Source organism: Phaenicophaeus curvirostris, chromosome 3 (genome assembly GCF_032191515.1).
Source record: "Phaenicophaeus curvirostris isolate KB17595 chromosome 3, BPBGC_Pcur_1.0, whole genome shotgun sequence".
Taxonomy (NCBI): Eukaryota; Metazoa; Chordata; class Aves; order Cuculiformes; family Cuculidae; genus Phaenicophaeus; species Phaenicophaeus curvirostris.
In genome coordinates, this window is record NC_091394.1 from 95,354,262 (window position 1) to 95,376,831 (window position 22,570).

A 22,570-nucleotide genomic window follows, 5' to 3' on the forward strand; every position below is an offset into this window, starting at 1 on the left:
TCCCAGGAGAGTTTTCCTTTCCGTGCTCTTCTCGCCAGACAGAAGATTTTTTCTGGGAATTGCCTTCCTAACACTGCCATTCCCTTTTTGCCCCATCTGCTGCGTTGCAGTTTCCCTGGCTGCAAAAGGAACATTTTCAAGCTGGCTGCTGTAGTCTGACACAAACTTCTCGTGAAACTGCTAGAAAAAAAAGGGCTGCTGAAAAGGCAGATTGTTGTTTAACATCAAAATCTTCCCGTGAAGGACAGTGGCAGTAAAAAGCAAATGATTTAATAGTTCTGAGATTCAGCTATTGCAGTCCTTTCTGTATTTTATTTTATTTTATTTTATTTTATTTTATTTTATTTTATTTTATTTTATTTTATTTTATTTTATTTTATTTTATTTTATTTTATTTTATTTTATTTTACATAAATTTATTTGATTATATTTTTTCTTCCTAAATGAATCCTCAGCCTTTATTTTTTTGGAAAAAAAATATCATCTCCTAAAAAGAAATTTTTAGAGGCAGAAATTAACCATCAAGAAATAGCTGGAACAGATACAAATCTTACTCCAATTTGTTTTGTTAAAATTAAGGAGACGTTCATTGTTTCTGTGGCTTGGGTTGTCTGGGTGCAAGAGCTTGAATCCCTAGGTTTAGCCCCTGACATGCATTTAGAAATGGGAATAGAAAGAGAAGAGAGAGGACACACCATCTCCATGGACCTTGTTGTGCACGGTGACAGCCTCTGCATCCATAAATGCCTGCTGTGAGGGGAAAGATTGCTAGTGGGAAGAGATGGGCAATCCCGTCACGTGTGCCTGACATGAGGGAGCAGGGTGGTGGGGACAAACAGGAGCAACTTGCCTGGGAAGGAGCTGGCGGGGGCTAAAAATAGTTTCTGTCGCAAATGCTTTCGTAGAAGTGGTCCCATCTCGGCACAAAGGGATGGACAGGGTGCCTTCTCAAGGGCTGATCTTGCCCTATTTTTAGCCTGGTTTCATAAGGAAATGGGCGCCTGTCCATCTCTCTCTGTGTTCCTCCCACCTCTAACTTTTTAGTCTTTTGGCCACCTGGAACAAAATGTGACTAACCTGGGTGGAGGTGTTGATCTGCTGGAGGGTCGGGAGGCTCTGCAAAGGGATCTGAACAGGCTGGACCACTGGGCAGAGTCCAATGGCATGAGGTTTAACAAGGCCAGATGCCGGGTCCTGCACTTGGGGCACAACAACCCTATGCAGTGCTACAGACTAGGAGAAGTCTGTCTAGAAAGCTGCCTGGAGGAGAGGGACCTGGGGGTGTTGGTTGACAGTGACTGAACATGAGCCAGCAAGTGCTCAGGTGGCCAAGAAGGCCAATGGCATCTTGGCTTGTATCAGAAACGGTGTGACCAGCAGGTCCAGGGAGGTTATTCTCCCTCTGTACTCGGCACTGGTGAGACCGCTCCTTGAATACTGTGTTCAGTTCTGGGCCCCTCACCAAAAGAAGGATGTTGAGGCTCTGGAACGAGTCCAGAGAAGAGCAACAAAGCTGGTGAAGGGGCTTACTCTTACGAGGAGTGGCTGAGAGAGCTGGGGTTGTTTAGCCTGGAGAAGAGGAGGCTGAGGGGACGAGGTGCTGAGGGGCATGGTTTAGTGTTTGATAGGAATGGTTGGACTCGATGATCCAGTGGGTCTTTTCCAACCTAGTGATTCTATAATAGATTGGAGACTTCAAAGAGAAAGTGTGCTGGCAAGTTACTCAGCAGTGAAGAGTGAATGCCCATATTGAGAGAGGCTGGTACACCATAGCCCCTTGCCCATGCCGTGGTGGGCAGGGATGCATTGTCTGGCCAACCTGCTCTACTGCATGTGTGCTGTCATCTGGGGACATGGGAATGACCAGGGGATGACCTGCTTGGGGAAGACACATGTGTCTGTGGATGTGAATGGCATCTGTGATGACTCAGATGTTGAGGGATGGCATAGGATAGCAGCATGGAGCAACTGTTGTTGTGTGGGGAGCACTATACAATCATAGAATCATAGAATCACCAGGTTGGAAAAGACCCACTGGATCATCGAGTCCAGCCATTCCTATCAAACACTAAATCATTCCCCTCAGCACCTTGTCCACCCACCCCTTAAACACCTCCAGGGAAGGTGAATCAACCACCTCCCTGGGCAGCCTGTTCCAGTGCCCAATGACACCTTCCGTGAAAAATTTTTTCCTAATGTTCAGCCTGAACCTCCCCTGGTGGAGCTTGAGGCCATTCCCTCTTGTCCTGTCCCCTGTCACTTGGGAGAAGAGGCCAGCTCCCTCCTCTCCACAACTTCCCTGTGACTTGTCCCTGGGCAGAGGACTGTGGGAGAAAAAAGGGCTGGTGGCAGAGCATATAAAAAGACGCTTTTTGGCGTTGGCTTTCCCAGTGCAGGAAACGTTAGGAAATGCTAATTTCCCATATAAGGAAGGGCAGGAGAGGAGCCGTGAATCATGGCAAGGCAGTGAGCTGGAGAAGGGCACCCTTGACAGAAGAACAGGGAGGGGCCGCAGCCATCCAGGAGTAATGTGATGTGTCTTTTGCTCCTGTGGCCTGAGTGAGACCATGAGGAATGGGGACTGGGGGTGAAGGAAGGGCAAAAGCCCCTTGCAACCCATTAGGTGGGATCATAGGCCTGCCTGCTTTGAGAAATAGCTGGAGGAAGGCTGGTAGGCTGTGTCCATATTCCACAAACACAGCCTTGCTCCTTTGACCATCATTCCTGGGCTGCTTCTTCTGTTGTTGCTTTGGTTGGGGTGACTCTGGCATTCCTGAGCTTGTATGTGGGACCTCACCCCAGCCCAGAAGAGGTGGATGATAAATAGGTTGCAATACCAAGGAGATAGGTTGTCCCATCTCCACCCTGGGAGATGAGGCTGGATTCATAATCTGGTTGTTATAGGCCAGGGACATCCCAGGCACCATGTTGTGGTAGGTCCATTGCCACTGAGTGGACATGTTGTAGGTAAGTGCCAAGCAATGGACACAGTCTGTCTTTACACCTTTTATTTCCATTGTCTTTGAGATCCCAGCTTGGTCAGCTCTGACCTCACAACACTAAATCCTTCATGTTCACTGTAGGGTCCCCACAAAGGCCCCTGTAAAAATGACTGGGTTTTCTTCTGTGCTGGCCAGAGACTGTCTCTCTTCCCAGACCCTCTTTCCTGTTTGGCCCCTTTTGTCCCATCAAGACTAAAAACAGACTAAAAACCTTCAGAGTTATAGGCCAATGTTTTTCTGACTTCAGCAGCCTCAGACTTTTGCATCATTGTTCAGTAGATTGCTCAAAAAAAATCTAGGAGGAATTATTAGGAAATAGGATTCCATAGATGACAAGTAATCAGCCATCACATGTAACTCTCTGGATGCTCTTATTCACAATCTGTGTTTACTCCAGATGTGCACAGATGGAAAAATATGTTTGAGAAACATCTACTGGCCTGGCAAAATGAAGTAATTTCCCCAGAATTTCACTCTTTGGATTACTTGTTCCTATCTTTCTGGACACAGCTCCTCTTTCACTTAAGTTGTGGGATTGCAATTGGTGCTTGACAGGCCAGTGTTCATTAGCATTTTTTTTCTGTTCTTGGGTACAGCTGACTGGAAAAACCACTCTCACCACCTGGAGGGGAAGAGCTCATGAGAGAGACTTGGCAGTCCCCATCGAGCGCAATAGAAGGTGTGACTGTACTCTGCAATGTGGTACGGCATGGCAGACCATGCCTACACAGTATCTAAATCCAGCTCTGGGTCCAGCTCTGGGCATGAGTCTCTCTCACTAGACCAAGCCCTGGGACTGCACAAGGTCTATGTCACTATCAGTGTAGAGCAATTTTTGAGCCCAATAGTTTGCACTTGGGAGCACTGTGGATCCTCTGAGCAGGGGCACTGCATGACCTGAAATGGATTCAGAGGAGATCAGCAGTTGCTGGTTCATGCTGGGGCACAGCTTTAAAGAACACGATGAATGCCATTTCATGAGCATGGACTGTTAGGGCTTTGGGTCTTCTCTGATCATGGCTGAGTTTTCTCTTGGCTGGCAACAGGACCAGAGTGAAAAATGCTGAACGCTGACTGCACACAGGCTGCAAGCCTTTACTTCTCCCTTGGTAAGAAGCCCAAATCTTCCTGTATGTTCATGCTTTGCAGTGGAGTGTGGTTCAGAGACCGCATCTCACTCGCTCTAAGTTGTGCTGGCTGGAAAAGCCTTTAATTTTGATTTGAAGGCATCAAGAACTTGTGAATCCACCCCTTCCCATACTGGCTTGTTTTAGTGGTTTATTGTATGTGTTGTTAAGACATGCACTTAATTTTTCTTGTGAATTTGTTTGGTTTCCTAAATAGGAATTTGAGCAGTGCTGTCACACATCAGATCTCTCCTGCAGACACTCCGAAGGTCTGTGCTGACCTTATCTCCCTTTTCCTTTTGCCAGTAGACAGCCAACCACTGGAGCAGAACAGCTGATTTATCCTGATGTAAATCAAAGCTCAGACATATCCCAAACCTATTTTAATGTGGCCAAGAGAGATTATTGCATACAGCTGTAATTATGTGAATGCAGTGGGTGATCCTTGTGAAATCTAGGCTGCTAAGAAGCACAGATAATCCTGTGTGATGCTGTTATGACTATCATGATCACAGAATGACCTGTGTGGCAGCTGCAAACCCTGTGCAGGCACTGAAGAGGGCTAGGTGTGCAAATACACTTGGGCACAGAGAGCACTGATAGTCCCTGGTAGCTTTCTGTGCTGAATCCAGACAAGGTCTGAGTGTGGAAGTGCAGTTGCTGCCACGTTACCACGTTCCTGCCTTTGCCTTTTGGACTTGCATCCTTGTGGCTTGTACTCTTCCCAGGTTCATGCAATTGAGTCCTCTCCTTCAACAAGCCACATAGCGTTTCTCAACCTCCTCTTCACTCTCTGGAGAGCCAGGGCTCATCCTGACTAAAAGCTAAGAATGTGACACTGTGCCAAACAACTGCCTCAAGTAGGTGGATGCAATCCAGATTTGCCTTGTGTTAAAGCCTGACCTTTTTTCATACATTCAACACCCTTAGCTAGACTTTGATTTTATTTTTTCCTGATTTTATTTATTGCTGTTTTGAAAACCTGAGAATACTCATGGATCTGCTGTTGTTTTCTACAACAGCACCTGCCAAAGAGGGAACCGGCTGCCAAGAAAAATAAAAATACTAATCCCTTGAAGCCTCTAGCTGTGCTGGCTTTCAGTTCTTACCCTGCTGTAGCAAACATCTACCCCATCACAGTGCAGGAGATGTAGTTAAGAGGCAGAAGTCCCAGGTTCCCAGCTTTTGAGTAGCCTGTATGGAGCACTCTGAAAGCTTATTCTGCACCCACTCTTATCTAAACATCCCTAAGCCCCAGCCTGCTGCTTCTGCTGCACTGGCTTTACACTTCAGGCTGTTTTGAAAGTGAATTTGTAAAGCTATTAACGTTATTTAAACAGTTTAGCCACAGAATTACCCAGTGGTGCAGTCCAGCTGCCAGAAAAGAGACACAAGGCTCCTTTGCACTGTGGATGAGACAAAACTTGGCCAAAGCATGTGGGCTCTGGAAGATGCCAAAACAAGGGTTGACAGGGGGTAGTGAGACCTCTGTGGCTTTCCACTTAGCAGAAGTATTATCAAATGTGGTTGGTTTCTTTTTAATCAGCTAGTTTAGGTCCAAATCAAACCAAACTCAGACTCAGACTTTTCTCCCCGTGAAGTTCCCAGAGAACTGGAAGGCATCAGGCTCCCGAGTCTCCTGATGCAGTCAGCTTCCCAGGGAGCCCATTTCAGCTGGTGGCTCCAGAGCCCCGGTTAGGGACACATGGGGAATTCAGGAGTTGCAGCCAGAGCTTTCCATGTCCTATATCTTGTCAAAGACCTCACATCATCTCCTCTGAGGCAACATACCCCCACTCCTGGTTTCCTCCAGGCTGAGGCTAAGTTCTGTTACTGTGCAGGAGAAGATCAGGGGCAACACGAACATCAGTTCAGGCTGAGAGAGTTGGGGTTGTTCAGCCTGGAGAAGAGAAGGCTCAAGGGAGACATTATAGCAGCTTCCCAGTAATTAAAGGGAGTCTACAGGAAAGATGGAGAGGGATCCTTTATCAGGGACTGCAGTCATGGGACAAGGGGTAACAGTTTTAATCTGAAAGAGGGGAGATTTGGATTAGATATTAAGAAGAATTTTTTTTCCTGTGAGGGTGGGGAGGCACTGGCACAGGCTGCACAGAGAAGTTGTGGATGCCCTGTCCCTAGAGGGGTTCAAGGCCAGGTTGGATGGGGCTTTCAGCAACCTGATCCAGTGGGAGGTGTCCCTGCCCATGGCAGGTGAGTTGGAACTGGAAGATCTTTGAGGTCCCTTCCAACCCAAAACATTCTATGATTCTATGATTCTATGATTCTATGATTCTATGATTCTATGATTCTATGATTCTATGATTCTATGATTCTATGATTCTATGACCTAGAATCTGGGGAAAGACTGTGGAAATTGAGCTTTTTCAGGCAGTTGCAGATGATTAATTCCTTCAAGCTGTACCTGTGGCAGGGCTCATGTATAGCGAGAAAGCCTGTGCTGGGGCTTTCTCCAACCACTACCACAAGACATGCTCGCTGCCCTCAGGTACCTACTATAAAGATGAACAAAGCATAGAGGAGTGGAGAAACTGAGCACAGACGGCTCAGATGATGTCTCCAAGGCTTATAGAAAGCTTCTAGCAAAAGGCAAGATATGCTCCTGCAGCCCCTGATGGTATGTGCTAGTCAAGGCTGAAATTTTCATGCTCTGATGACGAGGTGAAAGCAGCTGTCTAAAAACATGCCAAGGTCATTCTGAGTCAGGATTTGTTCTTTTGGCTGGTGTCTTAGGACAAATCCTGAAATCTGCCTTTATTCAGAATAAAACGTTATCTTAAGTACCAATATTCTTCCTTTTGAGTGCATTGCTTTAATCAGCTGTTTGATTGTATTCCTCTGAAATGTTCAGACATGCAGCTGGGAGAAACAATGGGTATTGTTTTATATTTAGACTGAGCATTAAAAGCTGAAAGAAGCAAAGAGACATAAGCTGCTGGAAGGGCTTAGACCATCAGCTCCCTCTACTGACCTGCTCTGGAGAGAAGCAGTGCTGCCAAATTTTTAGGACATTGGAAAAGTGAGACCTGAAGGGACGTACGACAATATTACTGCTGAGCAGCACAGAGGTGGAGACTGGGGGATGACTCTTCACAATCTCTGCCAATGCAGGAACTAGAGGATTCCAAAAGAAGATGTGGATAGACAAGTATAGGTGGTTGTTTACACAGTGTGTCATAAAACTGTGGAGCACCTTGCTACAGGAGGCTGTGGATCTGGAAAGTTTATTTATGTTCCATGCCTGGAAAATTCCAGGAGAAAAATTCACTGAAGACTACTAAATGCAGAGATCTTTTTTCTTACCTGGGAAATTCCCAGCCCACTGGCTGCTGAATGCTGGGAAGTGTTCTAAGGAAATATTATTATATATTTTTTCTGAGCTTACGTTTTTTCTTGGGCGTCCACTGTTGGAGGCAGGATGCTGACTCACCCAGCTTGTTCTCCTATAGTCCCAGGGGATGGTTGAAGTGTCCAGAAGAGGTGGTGTACATGTAGTTTGGGTTGCACTGGAGCTGGGGAATGAAAGCATTTTGGATGGAGTTAGAGGGCTTCTTAATGTAGTGGGAAAATGGATGTTGTAGGATTTTGTTGCCTCAGTCTTCACACTGAAGGAACTGACAGTGTGGAGACATCTGATCAAATGGAGCTGTTGCACTGAGTATATACTGACCTTGGCTTCAGATGTAGCTAGTCAGACTGGTGACTCAGTCATGTTTAATCCAATCCTTTATGAGCTAGTGTGGACATAGCTTGACATGGATGACATTCAAATGTAGCCTTCTAGGACCAAGAAAGCCGTACCAAACATGATTTGTATGGAGGTTCTGCCAACACTAGTGAAGACACTGCCAAGAATTAGATAAGAACTAGTGCCTAAATAGCAGGAAGACTAATATACAATGAGTGTTTCTGAATGTTGGAGATTAAGGGGTTGTATTAATATAGCATGGCACTGAGCTGGAGAACGGTGATTCTTTTGAGGTGTCTTCTCAGAGGGTTAATAAGCTATCTGAGCTGCTTCAAATGGACAATCATGGGAGCTGAAGACAATATAGGGACCCTTTTCTGACTAAATAATGAATCTTTTTTAACCCGCAATATTAAATGAGCTTTGTGGAAGTCTTCTCACTATGGTTTGATATGTTTTGGATGTCTCTGGGTTATTGCATTTTTGTGAGGCAGGTGGCTGGCAGGCTGGACAGGACAGAGATCAGAGCAGAAGGCATTAGAGGAAGGGATATCCAGAGTCTGAACAGATAGTGTCAGTCACAAAAAATTTAGATCGTTCCTGATGACCAGTTTCTTAGGAAGGGTTGAGATGAAATGTTGGTCTGGCACCCTTGTGAGCCAAAGGCATGGGTTCCTGTCAAAGCCTGCAGAAAAGACTGCGCTGGTGCCTAACGCTATTTCCAAAGTTTGTGAAATGATTTAAATAAATAGAGAATTCATATTTCTGAGGACATATCTGGGTACATGACTTGTCAATGTCATTGACCCCCCATGAGGTAGGTGTGGATGGGATTAAATTGTTGAAACACTCCTTGTTTGAAATGGATCCTGTGTCTTAGCTTACCAGACTCATGTATATGTCTTAGGTAGTCTTCGGTATCTCAGATGATTCTAGGTGTCTTCTTTTAGGCAAATGAATCCACCCCCAAGCTGTGTTTCTACTGTAGTGTGGGCTGAATCAAGCTCCTAGCTCCATTGACTTGATCTCCAATGACCATGGTGAAACCTAAGCTTTGATGTCCTAATCTGGAGGAAGTCTCATTAACTCATGGGTGACTCAGGAGGATGGCAGTGAGAATGTGACATGAATGCAAACTATTTAATGCTATTTTCATACCTCTCAGACAAATTCAGTAGGAGAAAATACGACATTAGTTTGTTATTCAGGATAACACCCCTATCCTCCACTTGTGACCCCCATGGCCACACCATATAGATTTCTTTTGTACCCTGCACTTTGCAAAATGAGGGATGGTAAGGAAGAACTGGCTGCAAGTTCAATTTTCTTGGGGCTTTTTTATCTGATTGAGAAAAATGATGGTACTCTCATGACAATTTGTGTCAACAATTAGGTCCCTGTGACCTTTTCAAAATCTATTCCATGTTCCGAAGACCCCTCTGAACAGGTGGACAGGATCTTGCTTTGATCTCAGAGCAGACAAGGTACCTCTTGGTGTAACTGCTTAAGAAAGAATTTGCCATTTTTATCATGGTTGGCCCCAGAGTCGCTTTGTTTATCTACGGTGACATCAGATGTGAGGATGGCTTAAAACAAATTGTCAAGCTCTGGAGCTACATTCTTTTGCTTTGAAGAACACTCAAGAAAAATGTTAAATTCCCTGGGAGATAAAGCCTTTGCTTGATGGTTTAGACTTCTGTTTATAAAAGAATTGGGGATGAATGCCTGAGAATCCAATGCCCTAATACTTCTGACCGCTGCAGCTAAGTAAGATGAGAGCTCATGTTGCACCTGCCTCCCTCTTTCATCTTAAAAAGTATTTCTTCTTTTTTCCCCTGAAAGGTTGTCAAGGCTTCCCCACTTTACTAAATAAATACATAGATATATGTCCAAGAAAATAAATGTATCTCCAAATCTATCATGTGCTAAATTACTCTGTAGGACTTTCAAGGATTTTATGAACAGACAAAGAAAGAAGGCGTTTATGCCCCACCGGCTTATGTGATGAGCCAGGCATATGAATAATAGTTACCTTTATGGTGGGAGTATAGTCCAGACCATTCCATACCTTTGAGTATTGTATGGCAGTGACTTGCCAGCAGACCCAGCTGTGTTGATAAAGTTCCTAGCAAAATACACTGTAGTGCATGTCTATCTGGTTCCTGCCATGTTGCTCTGCTGCTTAGTGTGGTGGCTGCTGAGCAGACCAGGCTTTCTATGGACCTTTGGAATGTTTCATCAAGTGAACTGCCCAGAGCTGGAGGTGGCAGGATCTTTGCCTGGCAGGCTGCCTTGGAGCCTGGGCTCTGATCCTTTTCCTGGACAATAAGAAATCCAGAGCAAAGCTGTATTTTGAAACAATACCCAGATGTCACACTGCCAGTACTATAACTTTCCTTGCACCCGGTCAGCAGCATGGTGTAATGATGACATACATGGGCTCTGAAATCATTAAAGAATGAGCAAACATTGAAAGATGATGGAGTGCGGCAATGCTGGGAAGCTCCCAGCCTCACGCCTGAATTCCCTCATCTGTCTCCTTGGTCTGGCATGATGGATTGGCACAATCCGTGTGTCTCTTTAGCACTACCTAACATGGGCAATCTCAGCACGTGGGACCTCCCATCTGAGTAAAGCAAAGTTCTGGTGCTCAGCAGCTTATTGATATATGTCTGCCCTGCCATGAACGCTGCCTTGACCACCCGCACACAGGCTGACCGCTTGTGGTGACGAAGATGAGGTTAGCTCACACAAAGGTTTTGAAGATAGAAAGCTGATGTGCAAGCACATTTATAGCAACTGTGAATTTGCTGCCGTTCTTCTTTGCTCTTATTCCCAGAAGGCATTTTTCTGCCACCACCGATATCACTATATTTTGCTGTTGACTGAAACAGGAGCATGATCTTCCTTTGAAAAGGTGTAGTTTCCATTCGTGGCTCAGACTGGTCCCAAAGCATGAATCTACCATACACAGAGTAGCCCTAATTCCTTCTACTCTTGTTGCCTATTCACTGTCATCTTCTCCTCTCCTCTCCTCTCCTCTCCTCTCCTCTCCTCTCCTCTCCTCTCCTCTCCTCTCCTCTCCTCTCCTCTCCTCTCCTCTCCTCTCCTCTCCTCTCCTCTCCTCTCCTCTCCTCTCCTCTCCTCTCCTCTCCTCTCCTCTCCTCTCCTCTCCTCTCCTCTCCTCTCCTCTCCTCTCCTCTCCTCTCCTCTCCTCTCCTCTCCTCTCCTCTCCTCTCCTCTCCTCTCCTCTCCTCTCCTCTCCTCTCCTCTCCTCTCCTCTCCTCTCCTCTCCTCTCCTCTCCTCTCCTCTCCTCTCCTCTCCTCTCCTCTCCTCTCCTCTCCTCTCCTCTCCTCTCCTCTCCTCTCCTCTCCTCTCCTCTCCTCTCCTCTCCTCTCCTCTCCTCTCCTCTCCTCTCCTCTCCTCTCCTCTCCTCTCCTCTCCTCTCCTCTCCTCTCCTCTCCTCTCCTCTCCTCTCCTCTCCTCTCCTCTCCCCTCCCCTCCCCTCCCCTCCCCTCCCCTCCCCTCCCCTCCCCTCCCCTCCCCTCCCCTCCCCTCCCCTCCCCTCCCCTCCCCTCCCCTCCCCTCCCCTCCCCTCCCCTCCCCTCCCCTCCCCTCCCCTCCCCTCCCCTCCCCTCCTCTCCTCTCCTCTCCTCTCCTCTCCTCTAATGTAGGTTTTTGCTACCATTTGTAGCTTTGCACAAAAAAGGATTTCAGCAAACCTCCACAACATAGAATCACAGAATCACAGACTCATAGAATCATGTTTAGCTTCTCATCCATCTTCTTGTACGGAAGATAATTTGATGTTCTAGAAGGCCACTTTCTGCCCCCAGCTGTGCATGTGAAAAAAAAGACCATTTTCTATAAGCATCATACAATAGTTAGCATATTTAAAGTTCCAGGTTTTCCATATTCGAAAGCTGAGTGCATATAATTTTTAAATTCTCAGCAATTCACTCTGGACCTAAATGCTAATTCAAATTAGATTAACAGAAATATCTGTCCCAGGGCCTTTTTGCTGGCTAGATTTATTAAATGAAAATTGGAAGTTTCTTGTGTAAACTCCCAGTTTGACAGAAAATGGCTGATTTCCTACAAATAAGTAGTTTCCCACTAACAATTTTGAACAACTCTAAAATATTGTCAAATGCCTTCCCCACATTGGGAGGCACATGTGAAAAAATCTGAAATTAAGTCTGAGAATGTAATTCTGTTAAATAACACATGCCAGGAATTTACCCTCCTTTTCTGTTTTTAATTTGTCCCCTAGGGAATGAAGGTCGTCTTGATTGTACACGTTATTGGATATTATTTTTCATCCAGTTGCAGTAAATATTTCTCAGTTAGTGACAGTTTCATGTCTGGTTAACTTTTCATAGGGTACACAGATTACACAGAAATGTTTTTGATCTTTCGTGAGATTAATTATATTTAGGATGAGGGCTGTGTAATGAAAATTAACCCTCCTGAAATATTTTCGACCATTCACTTAATGTGTGCTCTTTATACCAACTTTCCAGCCAGAGAACTCGTCCACTGGCATAGTTACTATAAACTCAGCAAGAGAGTAGACATGTGAGAGGAAGATTCATTTTTTTCTTAGCACAAATATTTGCAAAATTAGGGTGTGGGATTTTTTTTTTTACATCTTTGCCCATCTCTCTAGTGTTGGCACCTCAGATTTAACCAAGTCAGCCTACATTTCTGAGTCATACTGCTGGGAAAAAAGTGGAAGTGAAAGCAATCCATATATTGCTGGAAAAATCACATTGTTAAATGCCAAGAGGTTCTGACAGAAAGGACTGAGAAAGAGGCAAATAGCAGTAATTGGCCCTGACACAAACTTATTTATAGTAAGCCTAAGTAGGGTGAAGTCTAGTCCACTGGGTTCACCTCTCAGGATCAGGCCCTGGGTCTCCTGGGATTTAATTTCTCAGAGAACTACAGGGATGGCAGATGGGAAAGACTTGTTAGGTCATCCTGTCCACATGCCCCAGGACGAGCAGATTGAGATTGTGTCTTTGCTTCGTTTTCAAGTGCCTTGTCTAGATTTAAACCACTACAGCAATAGACTGTTATTGCAAAAAAATTCCACTGCCTACATGTACTTTTGCAAAACTGCTTTTTTAAAGCTCTTGGTGTCCATTTGCTAATTTTGCTTAAATTGAATCACAAAGGAGAGAAATGAAAATATCAAATGTGACCTTGGGCAGCTCAATCTATCTGATGACTTATAAATAGAATTATAGTACTTACCGTAATTAAATGGGTTTTGTGTGGACTTGGTACAGGGTAGTTAATATTTGTGGCTATTCTAACTACATTTCTTTACATTAGCATGCTTGGACTTCTTTAATTTTTAAAGTGAATTCTGAATGTTTGTAATGCTTTCTTTTGGCACCTGCACCCTGTAACTTGCTTACCTGAAAATTGCTGATATGCTTTCAACCTTGACTTCATCTGGGTTTAAGGTATTTTTAATCTGCTGTTTTACCTCCTGTTTCCTGGCTATCTATGACATGAACTACTTTCATTAGCTATGTGGTTATATTATGCATGCTTCACCCTTGCTTGGGTTGCACAGATGTACATGTAAAATCAAGGATAGGTGTAGGGAAGACCTTCTATAGCAACTGGAATAATTAATATTTTATTGGTTTTGCTAAAGTAAAAAGGTGTGAGAAAATACTAATTCATCAGCCATAAAACTGTTCATTTGAAAAAAAAGCTTGGGTTTAATGTGAATTTACTGAGACCAAGATTAGGCTTCAGTGGAACGTGGCCGGGAATATGGGCCAGGAACTTTTGAACCTGCTGATTTTCAAGCCCTGAGTGAGTTAACATAGGGATTAACCCCAGGAGTGAGGGAATGTGGATGCTGCCTGAGGCAACGCAGTGCAATTGGTATCAATTTCTATTTTGCTACTACTGGCTCTGGAACTGTAAAAATGCCAATTCTGTTATGTGTGCACCATGTTTGGAAAACTTCCAGTTTCTAGAAAACTAAAAATTATACATATATTGATTTCAATCCAGTTTGGACAGGAAATTATTTTCCTGTCAACTTGTAAACTGTACTTTCCTGGAAATTCGAGTCTCAATTGTGTCGTTTTGTCTGTGATACTCTCAGTCTCATTAATGCAAGTGAAAAAAAAAAACCTGTGCAACTTTAGTAGCTTTGTTTAGTTTGTAATATAAATGGGAGTCTCATTCCTGGAGATTAGCTGCTGCACTACCCAGTTGTTTAGGAGCTGCTGTACCACGTTCCCTTCCATGCTTATGAAAAAGTACTAATAAATTCTTTTTCAGCATCATTTTCAAAAGAAAAAGATTAGCCTCTGAACCAAGTCTTACTTTCCCTGCGAGGAACTGCGTTCTATGACAAATTCAGACCTTACCTACTGTAACAGTGTTACAAGGCAGATGCGCATAGTCTTAAAGGAGAACCTTGCATCTTCACAGGAAGGTGTTTTTATTTGAAATAGTTAACATCTGAAAAGACTGAGCCATAATGGGATGATCCATTTGGATACCAGTGAAAGACCTTAAGAGATGGACCAGGGTATAATGCCTAACTGTTGGATGCCTGCAGTAAATTGAAATTAATTTTGTTCTCTCTTTTCTTGGAGCAGTTATGTCTGGATTACTTTTTTGGGTGGAGTTGGCTTTCATTCTGTCAGCAAATGGCAGTCTGCTGAAAGAGAAAGCTTTCAAACAAATCTGTGCCTCCATGGCTGAGGCAGGCACTGAGATCTCAGCTTACTGTCCCCTTTGCAGCTGCGGGGTGGTGGCCCATGCATGATAGCGTTCTTCCATCCTAAGCTGCTCTCCTCTGGAACAGTGTGCTGGGCACCCATGGTTCAATGCAGCTACAACCTCAGGGTGCATTGCTCGAGGGAAGCCCTGCTGACCCTCATAAGCTGCGAGGTGAAGAGCACTCAACCCTGCCATGGAAAGGAAAAAGAAAGAGCTAAAACGGCAGCTCACAGCTTTGTTTCGTGGAGAAGTGCCTGATTGTGCCCTCTCTTTACTGTCTGGGAACCAGTCAAAGGAAGATCTGTTATGGAAAGGTTAAAAGGAAGATCTTTTGGGGAGTATGAACAGCAAGAGGAGCACAAGGGGGAAACACAGAAAGGCATGGGCTTAGATATGGTGCCTTGGCGCTCTTGACACCAGGGCTGGGGTGTTGGTCTAGGTTGTAGGTAGAAAGCCAATAAAGCAGCTTTGAGCAAGGAGGACAAGCAGGGAAATGGAGCTTTCTTGGAGACACAGGCTAGCAGAGAGCAGATCTGCTGCTTCACTGCAGGTGAGAATTGCTATGAAGATGAATTATGGTAGCATTTTGTGTAAGTAGAAAAGAATACTAGCAAAGCCCCCAGCTCTGTGGTTTAAGTAATGCTCCAGCCAGAAGCGCAGAAGTTGCAACGCCAGCTCATCTGCATTTACCATCTATGTCTACAACAGTAAAATTGCCTATGTCGGGGAATTTTGTACTACCTCGAGCTAATGGGAATGAGCTAGGTGCATCTGTACTGCCAAACGCTTCTTACATACAAAGTGAGATGGCTGCAGGGAAGTTGCTCAATGTGAAAAGCCCTGTGCTAACTCCTGATTTCTGTGCTGGGGAATGATTTAGGACAGTGCTAGCTGTCCCTAGCCAAAGTCATGCCAAGTTCTCTGCCAACCGTTTACCAGTATGAGATGACATTTCAGTGTTATCCCAGCAGTGTTTCCCTGCAAAGGCAAGGTTAGTGGCAGAGAACTAGTGACTGTTAGGCTTGGGATAAGAGGAGAAGCAGGATCAACTCTACTTGGCTGAGCTTCTGTTTTTTTTATGAACACTTGCAAAGCGCAGTTCCTTTCTAGTTACTCAATGGTGGTAGAAAACCAGTATTCATTGCTGAGAGTGTACAGTTAGGGATTATTCTGATTTCTTTGTTGCAAATCGTACAAGGTGTGGCAAGAAGCAACTAAGCCAAGAAGAACCATCTGTTTTTCCCATCTCTGGAGGTTTTCCTGTTCCTAATGAAACCCTGCTGGTATGGGGCTGTGGGGCAAGACCCTGCTGGCCTGCATTTGAAAATTTCTCCAAGGGATGGGTGAGTTTTTCTCTGGATTTAACTTCATGGCATGATGCCTTTTACATCAGATGCCATGGACTGCCTGGGAGAGGGGCTGGTGGATCTGGTAGTTGGGTGGGAGCAGGGCAGAGTGCAGCTCTGATGGGAACAAGGTCTCACTGGGGAATTACAGAAGCATCTGTTTGCTCCTAGCTCAGGCTGGGGTGGATTATGAGAAGCTTTCTAATGAAAACCCAGTCGCTCCTTGTTCAGCAGAAGGGGATTCAAAGAAGAACAGAACAACATTTCAATTATAATAGTAAGTTACAATGCACAGTTCTCTTCACCCTGCATATTATTAGCATCTGCTTCTCCTGACAGGTAGCCTGGTTATTTGATAAAATTTTCCCCTTGTTCTCTGCAGATTCCCCTAAGCACAGAGACCAGCTCATGAAACCTGGCCCTTGTTGTTATTTTTATCCAGGAACAGCTGACAGTAAAAGCGACAAAAGAAGTGATGGGGGAAGTGAGCCAGAGCATGTAAATTCCGGTCATAAAAGCTGGAGTGTTTGCAATAAAATATCTATACATAAAGGGAGAGGAGGGAGGGAGGGACAAGCAGGGCTGGACACAAAGCAGAGCGATGAGCTGTGAAAAGTGATGTCTGGACCAGACAAAGGAAGTGTAAATCCAACTGTCAGTGCAATAGTATACCTTGGCACCTTGGTGTCATTCCCCTCAGGGAAATTCACGCCCATGCCAGTGGCTAACATGGGATTGTTGTTGGACGAAGGGGGATGATAAGGTTTCATAAGGTGCTTGGAGATGCCCAGGGTCATGGGCCGAACTGGCAACCTCCCCGCTCAACCCTGCTGTATGTGGCTGCTAGGAGGGCCTTTCCTCTTTGATGATGAAGAACAGGGCTTGCTGCAGGGATTTGGGTGTGGGAAGATGGTCTGGGCTACAGTGTGACCCATAGGCTACCAGGGAAGGGTAGCAAACTGCTTTGCAGGGCTGGTGAAAGCAGGCTGGGAAGAAAAGGCTGCTAGTTAAATGCACAAAATGTATTGTTAAACCACCTCCAGCTTTTTGGGGACTAGTCTGAACCCTTTGTTGGGCTCAAGGCTGAGGAGAAACAATGTTTTTCTCCTTTTCTGTTCAGGGGCAGGGAAGGGATCAAGAGGAGCAGGAGTAGGTGGATGAAACACCAGCCAAGAGGGTGGTAATGAACACTGTTATATACATCCAAGAACAGAACAGATGGCATTAAAGAGCAATGGGCAACCTCCTGGTGAGGTTGCTTTTGGTACAAGGAAGGAAATTGATGCTGAAAACGGAATTGTGTGTCAGGACACCTGAGATCTCTCCCTAGGCTTGATGCAGTGCCCTCCTCTTCTGTCTCAGAGATGGATGAGAGCTCCAAAGCTTGATTAGGAAAGGAGGTGCTCTCATAGGGCAGGGTGATGCTGCCTTGATGTATCAAAATGGGAGTGAATGCTTCTATAAGCACACAACAGTGGACATCAGAGCTGGCACTGGGGACAAAGGATGTTGATCCCTGGTTTCAGGAACTTGGTCCAAATACTTCTACTCCTGGCCTGTGCTGCATCAGAGATACATCCATCTGGTGGGGACAAGGGATAGAAAAGTAATGAATAACAGCAAGACCCTGGGATATCTCCAGCTGTGAAAAGCCTGAAGAATTTAAAGCAAGGAAGGAAGCTATTTTTCCTTTGGCAGCCCCTTCTGAACTGCAGGATGTTTAACTCCAAAATACGCCTCTGTTACTCATGGAGTAGCCTTGTTTGGCTTCTAGGTGATGACAGTGTAGGGTGGGACAGAAGGAGTGTTTAAGGTATTTGTGACTTTGCTGTCTGCAGCTGGGCTCTGCAGGCTGGTGCAAGTGGCCACGTGGGGCTCTGTTCACTAGTTTGGAGGCAGAAAGAAAGCTGAAATGCAGGGCAGCAGGACCACGCTCTTGAGGTTGATGTTTGTTTCTATGCCTCATCTAGTTGTGGTACTTTATGACATTGTCCAGCAAGTTTGCCCATGTAGTGTGGACAGGCCATCTCTAGCTTATGTGTCTGCATGTACCTGGAGTGATGTCCAGCCACATTTCCAAGCAGACAAGACACCCAGCAGACTTTGATGCATAGAAGCATAGAATGGTTTGTGTTGGAAGGGACCTTAAAGATCATCCAGTTCGAACCCCACCACGATTGGCATAGACACCTTCCACTAGATTGGGTTGCTCAAAGCATCCAGCCTAAAACAAGGATGATGAGTACAGTACATGCAACAGGCTTTGGTCCACCTCTGAGCTTGTCCACCCTTGTGCAGCACAGACGCTGCTCTGCTCCCTACATCTGCTTTAGGGTAAGGTGGTCCATATCCCGAATGCCACTGACTCACTCTGAAGAAGCCACTGGCTCAGGGATGGACATCGCCACTGCTGGATCCTCATTTAGTCAATCGTATAAACAATCAGAAATGTGATATTTAAGTTCACTATTTCTGATCTTCCAGTATGCTGCCCGTAGCAGGTCTCCTCAGATTTGCCAGAGCATCCTCAGTCTTGCCCAGGTCACAGCATCTACGCCAGGTGCTGGCAAAAAAATATCGCGATAACCCAGAGGACATCAGCTAGAGAGAGGAGATTTTGTCCAGAACTGGGGTTTGTAATCTGCTGTTTGTGAAACCTTAGAATCATAGAACCATTAAGGTTGGAAAAGGCCTCTGAGATCATCCAGTCCAGCCATCAGCCCAACATCACCATGCCCCCTAAACCATGTCCCACTGTGCCATATCTACACATTTTTTGAATGCCTCTAGAGAAGAAGACTCCACTGCTTCCCTGCGTAAACCTTCTGGGGCTCCAGAAAATGGAGCATGGACAAGCCACTCTGTGAATGTGTGAACAAGGGATTTATTTCCCTGGTAGCTTTTGGCAGCACAGAAAATACACTAAATAAATAAAACTAGCATCGTTTCCAAATCCACAGCTGGGAGGCTTCTGCTTCTGGAACCAGTAGGAACTGGTTAATATTTAAAGTGATCCTGGTTGCAGCTGCTTTTTCACCAAATGTGTAGCTTGGTGTGTGTCTCCTAGCCACAGACTTGTGAATGCAGAAAAGGATTCCTGTTCCTGGATGATTTAATGGAATAAAAATGCAGTGTTTATTAGAGAGAAATTGAACTCATCTTACTGAAGTCAGACTGTTTTGGGGAGTATTTACTGCAGTCCGGCCTCGTTTGCTTGCTCTCTTCTAGGCAAGTGTTGGCTCTGGTGTGCGCCAGAAGACTGATAGAGCCAGACCTTTAGCTGTCCAGTGTAGGACAGACCCCTGAGAAGACCTCTGTGAGACCAATTGATGGGCTGCAGCTGATAAACTGAAGGAGGAATTTTCACTTGAAGACTGCTGGGAAGTGAAACTTCCAGCTATGGCCCATTGACTACCTTGGCTTTTTTTACATATGACAAGGGCCAGGTGGTCAGTTTTAGCTTGACACACAGGTAAATTTTTTTAACATGGGCAAAAATACAGCCCTGACAGCTACAGCTGCTCGTAACATCTTCTTCATAGCATCTTCTTCTTACATCCCTGCTAATGCTTTAGCAGCACTATGGTATTTTAGTCTCGAAGGACAATAAATCCCAAGCTGCTCTTCTCAAATAGCTTGGTAGCTGACGTTGGTTCTACAGAAGTTCTGTGGTAATCAAATCTGCAGAGAAAAGCTGGGATCCCCTGTTCTCCATGGGCTGCCAGCTTCCCAGGCTGGGTGTGTGTCAACCAACAGATCCCCAAAACTTACTAGCCACATTATTATCATTTGGAGGCAACATTTCTCTATATTGCCAACAGATACTCAGTCAGCTAGAACAAACCCTTCAGAACAGTGGCAATCACCTCTATAAATATCATTGCCAGCCTCTGAGCTGCTGGCTGAGAATTGTTAATGTTTACTTTTGTGAAATACGGTATCAGAAGGGGTGGGAAACAGGGAAGATAAAGCCCTTGAATGTTGCATCAGTATCTGATACTGATCTGCAATACAGTCTTTGGAGAAGCTGGGATCAGTTCACATTATGGGTATTAGAAAAGTCTATTTAGGGACTTGCAGGGAAAGGAATATTACAATATTCTGAGATGGTGGCAAATCCAGTAGGACCAGATGGAGTTGTCCCATGGGAATGGGTGCGGGCTGCCAAGTGGCTGCCCACTCTGTGCTTAGTATGCATGATATTTTTCTACTAGCAAGAGAATTTTAATGCCTTTTCTTTTGAGAAGGACCGGCTTGGTTACTGTAGCAGATGTGTTTTATACCTTCCCCTAGCCAATCAAAGTACGATCAAAGGCTGTTAGATCCCAAGAGGTGTGCATTGCTTGTTGCTAAGTAAAGTCTTTGCTGCACTGAAAACCTCCCAAGTAGCTGGGTCTTGAGGCAATTCTCCTCAGAAATCCTTCCCTCCCTGCTCAAGTCAGTTTTGAAGAGAGAGAAAAAGGCTCAAGAGCAGGGGAGATGATGGCTTGGTCCTGGAGAAAAGCCCCTTGGCTTTCCACTTGATTGACTCCTGCATTTGAATGGTGCTGAAGTGTCTGAACATCTCCATCATGACATCTGCATGGCCTGTCTGGGAACAGTACTGCAGGGAGGGTATTGTGATGGTCCAAAGGGTGAAGGGCCATGTAGAAACTGTGCATCTCCAGCAAGTATCATGGGCTTTGCTAGGATACTTTGCAAGGTGAGCTCTTGAGGACATGCTGGAAACTAATGTTCTATTGGTCTGGAAAAGACAGAGGGTCAGATCTTTGTGAAGGGTATATCTCCAGAGCCTCGTGGAAAACTAGGAACCTAAACTGATTTACAGCACCCCAAAATCTGCCCTCGACATCCTGTTAACTAAAGAACAATGATCTTTCTAATTTGTTCTCTTTCAAAGTCAAATCATGATCACGTTTTTTGTGTTTTCCTCAAATGATATTTTTCCAAGGACTACACAAATAAGCAGCTCCAATGAGAAAAGAGGTGGTTTTGCTAGTAACAGCTCAAGTGACTTCAAGCTGAACTCTTCCCTTTTAGCTTTCCTTGACTTTGAACTGAACAGCAGGTGTCGTTGCCTTGTAAAAACCTATCAAAGTTCTGCCATAAACCCATGTCCAAAAGTGTTTTGTATCTGTTTAAAGAATGACCTCCAGGCTGTGTCTCCTGCAGGAAAGGACTAGAACAACCCTGAATCATAGAATCACAGAATCATTTAGTTGGAAAATACCTTTGAGATCACTGAGTCCAACTGTACCTGTCCATTACTAAACCGTATCTCTGAGCACCTTGTCTACCCATCTTTTAAATCCTTCCAAGGATGGTGACTCAACCATTTCTCTGGGCAGCCTCTGCCAGTGCCTGAAAACCCTTTTGGTGAAGAAATGTTTCCCAATGTCTAATCTGAACCCCCCTGGTGCAACTTGAAGCCATTTCCTCTTGTCCCATCACTTGTTACCTGGGAGAGGAAACCAACACCCAGCTCACTACAACCTCCTTTCAGGTGGTTGTAGACAGTGATAAGGTCTCCCCTCAGCCTCCCTTTCTCTAGGCTAAACAAACCCAGAACGCAACATGAGTTATCAGCTTTGCCACTCCTAATAATCAAGCCTTTTCCATAGAAGGATATTTCTTCTGCATTGGAGTTGTTGGGGAAAGCAGTGACAACCTTTCAAGACAGCACAGAGTGGAGACAAATGCTTGACATAGGAACACACTGGACAATTAATGCAACTACTGCAATATGACGGGAGGACAGGCAGAAGAAACCTTATTTGACCAAGACATTAATGAAATGCAGATCTACAAGTTGGGGAGATCAGAGGAATAGTCCATGCATTTCAGAGTATTTTAATTCAAAAAATTAGCAATCTTCATTCATGATAAAGTCTGGCTTTGTTGGTCATGTGAGATTATTTAGGCTGAACTGGAGAAACTGAGAAAGAGTATCCTAAGAAACATGGAATTTATGTGGAGCATTGACAGGAGAATGACATTTTAATCACTGAAGGTTTTAAGTCTCTAGCAGTAATTTATGTTTATTTTAGCCTTACTTTATACAATGAATAAATAATACTGGAAGGAAGGAAGCTTTTATTGAGGATTTAACCTCCTTTCCTTGTTCAGCTGAAGAATTTAAAGCTGAAATAAATATGCTTTTGAATCCAGAAAAGGTTTTTCAATAGAACTAAGGCAGGTCAACGCTAACACTCCTAATCAAGTAAAGATAGTCATGTTAACATCATCAAGCTAAAACTATTCATGTCATGTTTTCTACATCAGAAAGGAGATTGCTTGGTATAATCTTGTTTTGGGCTGCATCAAAAGAAGCGTGACCAGCTGGTCGAGGGAGTTCATTCTCCCCCTCTATTCTACTCTTGTGAGACCTCACCTGGAGTACTGCATCCAGCTCTGGGGCCCTCAGCAAAGGAAGGACATGGATCTGTTAGAGCTGGTCCAGAGGAGGGTCAAAAAGATGATCCAAAGGCTGGAGCACCTACCATATGAGGATGGGCTGAGAGAGTTGGGGTTGTTCAACTTAGAGAACAGAAGGTTCTGGGGAGAACTCATAGTGGTCTTCTAGTACTTAAAGGGGGCTTCAGGAAAGCTGGGGAGGGGCTCTTCATTGG